This window comes from Terrapene carolina, unplaced genomic scaffold (genome assembly GCF_002925995.2).
Source record: "Terrapene carolina triunguis isolate 2854851 unplaced genomic scaffold, T_m_triunguis-2.0 Scaffold85, whole genome shotgun sequence".
In the NCBI taxonomy this organism is placed as follows: domain Eukaryota; kingdom Metazoa; phylum Chordata; order Testudines; family Emydidae; genus Terrapene; species Terrapene triunguis.
Window position 1 is genome coordinate 10,033,120 of NW_020664436.1, and position 13,514 is coordinate 10,046,633.

Sequence of the window (13,514 nt, forward strand, 5' to 3'; positions counted from 1 at the left end):
CCTGCTAATCAGAATTCATAGGAGAGCCACCATTTTAGAGGCACTCTCCCTGGGCAAATTCAAATGCGGGTACTGGGGACCAGCACGTTTTTCTTCCTAGAGGTTCCACTAGGCCACAAATAATGGCAGCAACCTCCACTGGGCATATGTTGTATGGTTGAGCAGCCCTGAGTCTTCAAGTGCATGGGACTCTGAGCAGCTGCACCAGAAATTCCACTGACATCTGCCCCCACTCGATTCTGGGGCCCCACCCTCCCAAGTAACTGAGTCAGTCACCATGGCAAGGGGCCCCCTCGCTGGCGCAGGGCTGATGCAATTGCAGGGGTTGCCTGGGTCTAACACAGCCCCTGGACATCAGCCTCCACTTTTATAGGCATTCCAGGGGACCTATGCCCATCTTTCCTGCAATGCCTTTACAAAACCCTGTAGCATTTGAGCATGCCCAACACTGGCTGGTGGTAGTAGACATTTCCTAACCCATCCTGCAGCGGTCACAGCCACAGGGCATGCTCCAGTGCTGAAGGCACTACTGTCGGCAATTGTAGCTAGTTTCCATAGCCTGCTCTTGCTGTGGGACACAGAGATATCTGTCTGCCTGCTGTCGCCTCTTCCCAGCCCCACAGCACTCTCCCCAGCCAGCCGCACTCTAGTTCTGCCTATCTCTGCTATACTTCCAACTTATCTTCCAGTATGAGAATAACTATCTGAAAATGAAAACAATACAAATACAAGTCTGGTTTTAGAGAAGAAAAAAAAATCCAAAGATGCTATCGATGAACTTGAAAGAAGCAAAACCAAGGGCCCTGTAGATGAACAGGTCAACAGTCGAGCAGGCCAAAGCTGTCTTTCTACTGTAATAAGTTTGATATTCCCCTCTGATAAAACTGAATCTTGAAAACAACTTTCATCATTTGAGCAATTGTGAATGCTTTTACAGATTGTCCTTTTGGCCCATCACTTTCAGTGGCTGGCAAGGACCAGTTTCCTTTTCCCCCTCTACAAACTTCCATTTTCCATCTTCATTTGATAGAATTAAAAATGCACCACATGAAGATTTGCATGTCAAACGGCTTAGCATACTCATATCTTTCAGATTATGCATGCTGTTACATTTTTGTTGTTTGAGGATATAGAAACTTGGAAAACAATATGGTTAACAGTGACTGGAACAATATGCTAAAGTCAATGTCTGTTCAGGGGAGGAGCAAACAACATGTGCAGTCACATGTCGCAGCTCTACAGTTTGCGAAGGGTCATAGTATCAATGCCTGTTTTGATAAAGCGACCTGTCTTTGATGGCTTGGATGTTGTACCTCAATCTGTTATGGTGGCATAGGATCTTAAGGGCATGTCTTCACTACCCGCCGATCCGGCGGGTAGCAATCGGTCTATCGGGGATCGACTTACCGCGTCTAATGAAGACGCGATAAAATCGATCCCTGATGGCTCTACCGTCGACTCCGGAAATCCACCGCAGCAAGAGGCGGTAGCGGAGTCGACGGCGGCGCGGCAGCGGTCGACTTGCCGCCGTCCTCACAGCCAGGTAAGTCAACCTAAAATACGCCACTTCAGCTACGCTATTCACGTAGCTGAAGTTGCGTATCTTAGGTCGACCCTCCGCTGTAGTGTAGACCTAGCCTTAGTTAGCATGGCTGCAGCCGCTGGAAACCTTCAGTAAAAGAAAATTGACCAGTTCCAAGTCCTCCAGACATTTGAGAGAAAAGTGAATGAACTCAGGAAACTCACGTCTGAAGAGAAGTATGAGGAAATTGTAAAAGAATCTCGGAACAGGTGGGAAGCAGTGGGTTTTGAAAATGCAAACTATCCAAGCTACAGTAAGAGGTGTGTACGCCACATGGATGATGAATTTGTAAATGATTCTGTATTCGAAGCCAAGGATAACCATCAAAGGAAATATTTCAAGGTCTTAGACAATATATTTGGGGAACTAAAATCTTGATATGAGAGATTTCAAGATGTATCTACTCTCTGGTTTCCTCCATCCCAGGCAACTTCAAAATAAAACTTTAGAAGAGTCAAAGGAGGATGTTCTTAAAACCACATGAAAATACTCGTATTTTTTTTAAGACTTGGTTCACGAGATTGTCTTTCAAGATGTACGGTTTTACAAAGGACACTGGTGTCCATTTTGTCACTTGGGGTCCAGATCTATTTGAATTTCAGAGCGTCCAGATCTCTTGACGATGATCTACTGGAAATGGAATCTCTTCCTGACTATACCAATTGGAGTAAGCTAGTGCTGAATGTGAGCACTTTAAGACATGGAAAATCTACAAGCATTCAACACGATGACAGACATGACTGACTGACCTTGCACTCCTTGCAATTGGGAGAGATGAGACAGCAAGGTTGGAGCTGGACAGCAACAGCATCATAGAACAAATTTGACAAGGAAAAGTGTCATTGTGGTCTGACGATCCAATCACTGGAAATACACAAGCCGACGCAGTTTGGGTGAGATGCTATTTTTGTTTAGGCCGTGATGTTTGTTTTATTCGGGGTGTTTTTTTTAATTTGATCTTTGGACCTCATGCTGCACGATTGCTGACCGCACTCTGTCCCTTAAGTCTGTCCCTGCATAGTATACTTCCTAACCATTCAGAATATTGTTCATACTTCTACAGTAATCTGTCAAAGGAAACAGAGATCGCAGTGAGTTCCAGAACAGTGAGACTTAAAAGAAGCCCAAATCAGTTCTTCTTAATCCAATCACATCTTGATCCAGCACCAAATCAATCCTTCCAAATCCATCAACAGCAAGATATCTAGGCAATAGCTCTTCCCACCCTTATAGCAGAACTTGTCATTCCATTCCTTCAATCTAGTCCCAGTAGAAGTACCTGTTGAGCCCCCGCTGGCTCACCATTGAATGCTATTATAGCCAAACTTTTTTAGAAGTTGCCACTGATTTTTGGCTCAAACATTTGATTTCTTCAGAAGTGATCTTAAGTTGGGCACTTAAACACTGAAGCACTTAAAACCACTGGTGGGAATTTACGGGGAGTTGTGGGTGTCTATAGGTGCTTGTCCAGTCAGGATTAGATATCTTTTGTATTTTTAGCCAAGTTAGAATATGTATGGAATGATAAACCTTTATTAGCAAAAGTTGAAGTTGGCATATGGGCAAACTCCTATATTTGGGGGGGTTTTTTGTTTGTGTTGAGAAGACTTGATTGTCTGGACTGATAAAATGCTAGAGTCAGTGAATAGCCAAGCATAGTTTGAGTTAAAGATAAAGAAATCTGGCCAGAGTGGTAATGGTTTTTTGTTTTTCATAGCTCATTTATTCCCTCTGTTATAGTGTAAAATAAGTTTTGATAAAGCTAGGGTTCCAAGACCTTCACCGTGATAAATGATTTAGGAGTAGTTGTGTGTACAGTTTTCTAGCCCTTATTGATTTAGACCAGAAGGTTTTGCTGTTCCCCAATCCATGTGATGGATTTTGCTCTCTTTTTCTCTGTTTGAATGTTGGGGGGGGGAGGGGAAGGCATTTCCAGGTCAGATATGCAACGTTTGTGAAGCTGGGAGGGACGGGGTAGGGCAGAAATCATTGTCGCCCATGGAACTGGGACTATACTCAGTGGTTGGGGGAGGAGGGTGTTGTACCATTAAGATTTACAAGCACTCTCAAAACTCTTACAAAGGTTCTGCTGTTCCCCAAGGCTGGCAGCCCCTGCAGCACTCTGCTGCAAACTGGAGAGTGAGAATAGATACGTGTTCAACTGGCAACAACATTCTTTTCTAGAACATTTTGAATTTTCTGCTGAAGGAAAGCAAGTAAGTTGTGGGGAGTTCAGATTTAAAGGCCACCCAGTAACAAAATTCACTAGACCCTTTTGCTTGCAACAAGACTCCTTCAAAAAAGGTAACTATTTTTGCCTGCTCAGACCAGCTGGAAGGCCTTGTCTGTACTTAAAATGTTTGCTGGGATCGCTGTATCTGTATATCTAAATTGGCAAACTCTGCTAGTGTAGGTTCAGTTTATACAGGCAAAAAACCAAAAATGTTTTGCTAGTATAGCTTATACAAGTTCCCAAGTGAAATGAGCTACACCAGCAAAAGGACTTTTTTTTTTTTCTTTTTTTTCTTTTTTACTTTTTTCCTATGCTGGCAAAACTTTTAAGTGTCTACCAGGCCTTAAGTTATTGTGGAGTGCTTACTGGCATGGCATCTAAATGCTACATCAATTTAAAGAGCACTAAAACCCAAAATAAAAGTGATTTTTCTTTCTGTTTCCTGGGGTAGATGCTCTGATCCTGCAATCTACCCAATATGGGTGGCCTACTTGATCCAATTGCAGATTCAGGTCCTATTTGCAAGACTTTTTTTTCCTCTCTTCTTTAGAGCTTTGAGGAAAATGCTGCATGATATTGTTAAAATCTCTATGTTGCTCTCAATTCAACAGTTACGAATTTAGAAAAGGTTTCTCCGTTGGATCAGTTCATAGCATGAACATTGAGACTATGCTGTGTATTTTGCCATAATAAGCCCCATTTATGGGATTACATTTTGTACCCTACATTTTATCTTTCCCGAACATATGAAATCACTCATGTGGGTATGCAAATTTTGACTTTAGTATGAAAAACAAAGGTTTATGCATCAAAACTATTTTACCCTTTTGGTTTGAATCCAAGACACCTGAAATATACCTCCCCTAGTTTCCTTCATTCTCTTCTGATGTTAGGTATTATTCCTATAGGACTAGTTTTGACCTCCATCTTTTTCACTTCCCCCAAACATCATATTTTTTGACAAGTTATTTCGGCCTTGTACACTTCAGATGTACAATATAAGTAATCTGATTTTACTGTGGGCAGCCTACTCACAAAAACTCCCAAAGATGTAACTACAAATTTAAAAGTAAGTGCTCATGTTCTACAGTTATTTCACTGATACCATTTATTTTAGTGCACCTGGTTACAACATCTGGCCTTCAGCAATTTGATGCAGGGCACCAAATGGATGCCCAATGCAATTAACTCTTCAAAATGTAAAAATAAATCTTAAAATATAGATTATGCTTCTGTCAGATTATAGTTTGTGTAAATGCGGCACACCAGGGGATAGGGTGACCAGATGTCCCGATTTATAGGGACAGTCCCGATTTTTGGGTCTTTTTCTTATATAGGCTCCTATTACTCCCCACCCCGTCCCGATTTTTCACATTTGCTGTCTGGTCACCCTACCGGGGGAGGAGGCGGGGGTGGGGATTTGGGGAAGGGGTTTGGAAGGGCTGGAGTTGGGGCAGGGGCAGGGCCGGGGGCAGAGGGGCACAAAAAAAAGGGGGGGGGGGCGGCCAACATTTTTTTTGCTTGGGGCGGCAAAAATCCGAGAGCCGGCCCTGCCCTCTCCAAGGGTTGCAGCTGTCTGGAGGTGCCTGCCTTCCACGCCTTCCTCATTCGCACCTCATTCATTCAACAGGGCCATTGATTACAAAGTGGGGGGAAGATTTTATTCTACTTCTAGCAAAAAGACAATTTTTCTTTTACCTTAATTATGCTACCTTAGGGGCCCGCTATAACAAATTACCGAGGTTCAATACTGCTGTTTCAGTGGGGCGGCGCTGGGGAAGGAGGATTTGTTTCCACGGGGCAGGTGGCGCTGGGGTGTGTGTGTTTCGGCAGCGCTGGGGGGATTATTTCCGTGAGGTGGGTGGCGCTGGGGGGGGGGGGGGGGGGGTTGTGGTTCCGGGGGACTGGGTGGCACTGGGGTGGGGGGTTGGCAGCGCTCGGGGGTTTCGGCCCTCAGCTGTTTTCTTTGGAGTAATATGGCCCTCGCCGCTTTACGAGTTATGCAGGCCTGGACTAGAGCATATTATTCTGGATATGAATAGATTACGTGTTCTGAGACATAAGAAAATTCTATTTATTCGATACATTTTTCATTCATTTTAGTCAAGGTTTGTTGTATAAATGATATACAGCCATTTTTTGACTTCCTCATTTAGCTTTTAATTAGGGAAATGTGTTTAGGACTTTTCAGAATCTTCATAGCAGCCAGACATACTAATAATTAATTAATAACAGTTAGCACTTGTATCAGGCTTTTTAGTCATAGTTCTCAGAATGCTTTACAACGGAGAGTCAGTATCATCATCCCCACTTTACTGATGGTGGAAGGTAAAACAGAGAAATGCCGTACTATACAATACAATACTGGATCTTGTAGTACCCTTATCACTTTAGAGCTTCTCTCCATGGCACTTGCAGTCTGATCTATGGGGGTGCGAATTGTAGAGCACTCTAACATGTGCTCTAATTGCCCCACGTAGACCCTGCTGGCACAAACTAAAAGTTACCTAGCTGCATTGATGTCGTACTGTTTTCAAACAAGACTATGTTAATGCAAACTAGGTACCTTTTAGTTTGTGCCAGTAGGGTCTACACATGACAGAGCGCTCTACAATTCACATCCTCATAGACCGCACTGTGGCACCACAGAGACAAGCTCTATCTGAGCACCTTCCAGTACTGCATTAAGTGATGTGACTAACATTTGCCATTTGTAGTCTCCAAGAGGGGAAAAATAAAGTGATATGCCCTGGCTGAATTAGGAGAAGCAGCCAGACCTCCTAAATTTCAATTTGGTGCCTTATCCCTGGATTCATGCTGCCTTTTGGTATTAAGGAAGATTTAACATTTCTCCCTCTTAGAGCCTATTCTAATTCTTCTTATAGTAAATGGAAAAATCATAAGGGAGTCTAATTCACACTGCCATAAAGATTACTTCTGAATTTGGCCTGTAGGTTGTTATTCTAAAGTATTTGGAACTATAGTAAGTCAATTGTAACTCATTTAAAGTAATAAGATATTAAGAAAGACATCTGGGTTTGAGCCTTATTAAGCTATCAGGGAAACGAGTCAGCTGGATGTTATTTTGGAAGGTGCCATTCAGAAGGTCCCATCCCTGGTCTCTTCTTTTAGGTACACCACTTTCTTTTTTGTCTCTTACATTTGGCATTCCTGTAAGTGGCGGGACAATGTGAGTTATACTTTCATCAGCTCTGTGCATTTGCACTCCCACTCAACAAGTTGTTTAAAGAAGTTTCTGAACACTGAGATACTCCTGACCTTGAGGTAAATAATAGTAGATTACTGTGTCTTCAGTTTGCTTCACCCATTCAACCAATGGGTCTTTTCTTGTACTGTTGGTGAACCTGGAGGCTTCATTTCTTATATTTATTTTTGCTTCAGCCTTACTTCTTTTTGTTTTTCTCTGGCATTTTTGGCCAACAATTATCTTGAGACATAACCAAGCAGGGTACCCAAAAGAGGCATAAGATTGCTGCTGGCAAATCATTACATCTTTAGTGGGTTATTCTGTAAGAGCTCTGTTAACTAATGACTATCCAACATTAAATCGCCTAATGTTTGCTTTGGATCTTTGTTTTTCTGAACAAGTTTTCATACCTCCATTCATCAGACTGGTATATTGGAGATTTTGAAAATGATTCCCTATTTAGGAAAACATTTAAGCATGTGCATAACACTAGCATATGCTCAAGTTCCAGTGAAGTCAATGAGACTTGAGCACATGCTTAAAAGTGTTTGCTGAATTGGGCCTTAAGTGAATAGTTTCCTCTCCAAACATCTATTTGAAAGTTGATTCCCCCGCCCCATCCCCCAAGACTATTTTGTTCAACATGTTCAGGTTTTCCCAAACATTAAAGTTTGCAAACAACACCTCTATCATACAAAGTCATATTTTATATTGGCATCTTGACCTTTTATAAAGCCCGTTGAGACCACTGCTATATGAAAGTTTCTACAAACCGATGGATTGTTTAAACAAAATCCATATAAATGGTTCCTGTGTGGCACATCTTATGCTCCTAAATGGAAGTGCTGGTTTTAGGTCCTTGATTTCAGGCTAGGGGTATGACTGTCGATATATGTGCAAAGAGAAACTCTTTGGTGGTGTTTCTTAAACAGCTTACATTTGCACAAACTGTTTTCTGTAATGTCCTGTGTTGCAAATCCCAATTTGTACAGCAAGAGTGCGCACCATTGTTCTCTTTCTCAATAGGCTGGTGACATAGTAGCCTGAGTGACCCATAAGAAACAGCAGTAGACTTTGTTTAAAAATCTCTTTGAGCTATTTTCCAGCAGTGTGGGTTGAGTTAAATATACCGTTCTCTATAGAGAAAATAAAATAGGTTTTGTGTAGGAGTGGGTGAATTGTTTTGGATAAAATAAGAACTGACCTTCACCTTCCCCCAGAGTAAAACCCACATCAGTTTTTTTTTTTTTAAAAATTGGTTGTTTCTTCTATATTTTTGTTTCAATATGCCCATTCTAGTCTATATTGGCTTGTATACTGCACTCATAGTATCTGCATTAAGTGAAGTGTCTAACATCTGGTACGTATGGTTTGTTTTCTCCTACTCTCCTCGGGGCGGAAGTGTGGAATTGGGCATGCAGTGAACTGTGTTTTTGGTAGGGCTTTTGGGGTTTTATGTATACACTACTAAGTGTTTGTTAGATAGGTCAGGTTGAAGAGCACATTGCCCCTTGGAATGGAGGTGGTGAGGAGTGTGATGGTTCTTTGTTCCTGTGGGAGTTCATTCCACAGCCATGGACCGGTCCCTGAGAAAGCTTTGTCTCCTACACTGATGAACTCCTCTCTTATTGTAGAGGGTTCCATTGATCCAGAGGAGCAGAGTTGTTGTCCATGGTCCTCATCCGGGAGTCTTAGGCGATCTTTTAAATATCTTGGGCACAGACCATTGAGCACCTTGAAGAAAAAGACTGAGATTTTGAACTTGACTGGATGTTCTATGGGAAGCCAGTATAAAAAGAAGAGGAGAGGTCTGATGTGCTCATGGTAGCCTGTGTTGGTGAGGAGATGTGCCAGAGTGTTATAACTAGCTGGAGTTTTCTAACAGCTGGTGGCTTCATGCCCAGGTATATTGTACTGCAGTATCTAATTGAGAGGTGGTGAAGGTATAAATAACTGAGGCCAATTCATCATCTGCCAAGATGGGATGCAGTCATCTAACCAATCAGAGATGGTCGAAAGCATTACTTGCAGATGCTGCTATGTGCGAGCTCGGCATCAGCGAAGAACCCAAGAGTAGTCCTAGATTACGAACTGAATTGACCAATTATGGGTGTGAACCTTCAACTAAAGGAGACTGCACCATGGCTGCAAACTCTTCAAAATGCTTTCCATTGCCCACCTGCAAAACCTCTGCTGCTCAGGTTCAGCTTCATTCAGCTATTCTTCATCCATGAGCTGATCTTGTCCAAGAACTGGGCCATCTTAGTGGTAGTGTCATGTTTGCATGTGTTGAAGAACAGGTGGAGCTGTGTGTCATCCGTATATTGCTGGCACTTGAGTTCATGTCATCTGACCAGTTCACCTAGTGGCTGCACACAGATGGTGAACAGGACCAGCAAAATAATTGATCCTTGTGGGACTCCCCAAATAAAGCGTCTAGCAATAGAGGCGCAGTTTCCAGTCATTAGTCGTTGAATGCATCCCACCAAGAAGGACTGGAGCCATCTAGTGCATTCTCCTGGACCTCTGTCACCTTTCTTAGGTGAGACAGCAGTTTCTCATGGTTAATAGTATTGAACGCTGCAGAGAGGTCTAGAAGGATGAGACTAGATGTCTCCTCCCATCGACAGCAGGAGATCAACTATCAGGGCTACTAAAATGACTTCAGATCCATGTCCATACGTGTCCTGTGCCTGTCTACCAAAGAACCATGTATCTTTCTCATGGAACCATGGTCTTCGTAGTCAGATTGTCCTCCTGTCTCATTTATTCTGGTTACTCAGCTTCATGTGGTGTACTCCTTTAGGCCCTGATTCATTAAAGCACTTGGGGCTCAAACCTACACACTGAAGGCAAAGTTCCCATTCACTTTAATGGTGCAGGAACAGGGATTGAAGCACAGTCATAACGTTAAGCATGTGGGTAATCTCATTCCTGTTAAGCAGGTGCTTTTATTTTAAGCATGTAAGGTACTCCCAATGGAAATCAATGGGACTGCTCACATGCTTCAAGTTTTTAAGTGCTTTGCTGAACTGACAACTTAATCTCTCCCCTACTCAGAGGCACTAAAAAGCTGTGTGGAACCCACATAAGCAAAACGCTTGCATTCAGAATGGTCCAAGAAACCACAGACGCTACTTGGAGACCGGTCCAAAGTGTTTAAAAAAAACCCCAAACGAACAAAGTCAACCTGCAATCTTTTTCATCTGCCTTATTTTAATCCTTAGATTGTTATAATTAAAATATACATTCAGACCAGCAATGCAATACCTATTGATCAGGTATATTGCAACATTCAGGGCCTAATCCCCCAACCCTTATGTAAGCTCAGTAGTACTTACCCTTATTCAGGTCAAGGTTACCTATATCAGGCAGCTGGTTGTGGCTTTCTGATTCTGTGCCACTCAGACTCATTGCAAGTTAGTTAGAGCAACTCCTCTGTGCTCTTCAGAGATATTTGTGTGAAGACTTGAATGTAGCATTTAGTCCAAAATAGCCATGGTCATGTAGGTATAATAAACAGACCTAAAACCCAGCACTTTAGGATCAGCCTAAAAACCCCAGTGGGCCTGTATTACTCATTTTATGCCAATATAACTCCCTGGAGTTAAACCAACATCAAGCTGGAGTAACACAGCCGTGAAACAGGCTCTGTTTTCTTTGGAGCTTTTTCAAAGGATGGTAATTTATGTGACACTACAGTGTATTTTATATTTAGTCCCATTTTGCCAGGCCCCTCAGACCCTAAATAAAACTGCAATGATTGTAATTTTCATCTGTCTCAAAAGAGATAACTACCAATTATGTTAACGCCTGACCTCTCCTTCCAGCAAAGGAAGAAATACATTGGTGGACTTCATCTGCTTAAAGTAAAACATTATTGGGAATGTCCAGAGTGACCAAATCCACAAGATTCAGTAGGCTGCATCACTTCCCACGTTATTTTATACATTACATTAATTTAATTGATTTGCCACTTCTGTTGGCCCGTTGGGAACAGCTGCTAGATCAAATCTTGTACTTGTTTGATTACTGTGCTGCTGACCTTTCTGTACAGTGTCTGCTGTCCTGGGCCAGCTCAGAGTCTCCTCCCTCAAGCATGCACCTTCATTCCGCCTAGCTGGCAAACATCTCCATCCTGTTACTGAAGCAGGCCAGTTGATGCACCTGCCACTGCTAATCACTTGCTAGTCAGCCACCCCATACTACTCTTACTCACTCATGTGCCTGGCCACTTGCCTTCCCCCTCCCACCTCTCTTGCTCCAGCCCATACAGCTATGGCTCCACCCTTGCTGGCTATGAACCAACCCCCGCTGCCCCTGAAGCTTATAAATTTCCCAACTATTCAAAATCTCAGTATTTAAAATGTTGTAGAGGTTGGGGTGTTTTCCCCACAACCAGTTCTATTACACATCCACCCCCGAACCCCCTCTATGGGAACCTGCCATTAATTCCCCACCACAACCACCACCCTAAAGAGAAATTCAGGGTGAAGGGGTTAAATAAGGAAATTGGAAACATTTGCAATTTACCAATGATCAAGGGCTGATGTGGGTCAGTATATGAAATTCATGGGCTTCATGAGACTCCATTTTTCTTTTTAGAAAATGCACCATTTTCCATTTTCCGCCCAAAAGCCAGTTCTAACAAGTTGAATTGTCCGTCTTAAGTGCAATACATGTTTTCTCAGGCTCAATGCAAAATTAAAAAAAAAAAGGGCTGAGTGCACATCATATTGTATTGCCTGCAACCTAGGAACTACTGTATTGTCCACTTTCCCCTGAAGGTACATATTTTTGTTGCAGAGTGAAGAATTTGTTAAAAGCTTTGATTCCCTGGAAAAAATTGCAAATCACCTCAGGGATGATTTTATGAATTTTTCTTACATGTCCACACAAAGCTTGACATCTTTCTTCATAAAAGTTTAGGATTAGAATTTCAGAGAAGATATGTCATATTTATTCTCTCCTTGACACAGATACATGGGTCTCGTTATTATAATATCTGGATCAAGAGCAGGAGAGATTATCCATTACAATTTTGAAATTACTATTAAGTCAATGTCTCTTTCAGTTGATATTATTATTAATGTTGCCAACATACATAGGTCAGAAACTGGACTGATTGATATTCAGGAAATCATAGGAATCCACAAGAATCCAGAGCTGCCCTGCTATAGGAATAGGACAGTAATCACCAATGCCATTAATGCTAAGTACTGGTTTCTTGATCAAGGAGACTTCTTGTAATGTCAGAGGATAATGCATTCTAGGAAGTCTAGCAAATCAGGGCGCATTGGGGGAAAATTCACAGAAGGTTAAAAACAATTTTAAAAAGCTAAGCTAAAAAATTTTGTGCTGAAGGATTACACCGAGTGGGAACACTCAGCACAAAATTCAATGTTACTTTTATAGTTCACCTTTAAAAGGACAGTGCTTCTCCAGTTTAATTTTTTTTCTCCTTTATACTTTGTGACAGCCTCTTAGAATCCAGAAAGAATGCTTCCTTGCAGATTAATTGCATTATTTCCATTTGACAAATGTTGGGTTTTTCCATTCCTCTCAGTGAACCTTTTGGTTTTTGTTTGTACAACAGCATCATGTAGGGAACCAGGAGCTCTGGGAAGAGGGTTTATTCATAATTAACCTATGTTGTCTGCTGGCTCTGAAGCAGAACACAAAACAGTATTTGTCTAGGCCCTACAAAAGCACACATCTTGGCAATAGAATAGTGGATATTTGCCCCTGCCCTGGACATCAGCGCAGTGTTGGCTCTTTCTGAAGAGTGGGCTGTGGAATTTTGCTTAAGGATGCTTTTTTGCTGCTGTTTACTTTCTCTACTCTCTATTTTGTTTGTTCTCCGTCTCCCCTGACGAACTTGTTTTGACCAGAATTATGAAAAAGAATTGATGATAGTTCCATCTTTCTGGATACCATTTTTTTAGATCCATGCTGCATGTCATGTAAGCTCTAGGCCTGTCTAGTGATAATACTTAGCCGTTATTACTCCTGGGGGGATTCTGCGTGACTGTGTGCCCACACAAAACACTCCCCCCACCCCCCGCAGAATTTCTGTGCTTCTCTGCAGAAAATGGCAGGGAAGCCCTGCGGAAGGTGTGGGGGGTGACCATGGCGCAGTTTTTTGGGGGGATTGCCCCCCTCCAAAGAGAGGCAAGGCATGGGGAGCACACGGGGTTATGTGCTGCTGCCCCCCGTTTTCTGCAAGGACAGAGCTGCCCAGCTGACGGAGGCTGCGTCTGGACTCTGCTGGTCTGCAGCTGAATGCCACCTCTTGGGTCCTACTGACAGTCATGCTCCCCTTCTGTGTGCTGGGAACCTTCCTGTTTTCTGTGCAACAGTGAGTGCCCGCGGTGGAGCTGGGTACGGGGGGCTGGGTGAAATGAGGAAAGAGGGAGTGGGGGAGAAGAGGTAGTGGGGAAAGAAAGGGGTGGAACAGGGCAGGGGGAGGGGAATGTGGGAATTAGGGGAGG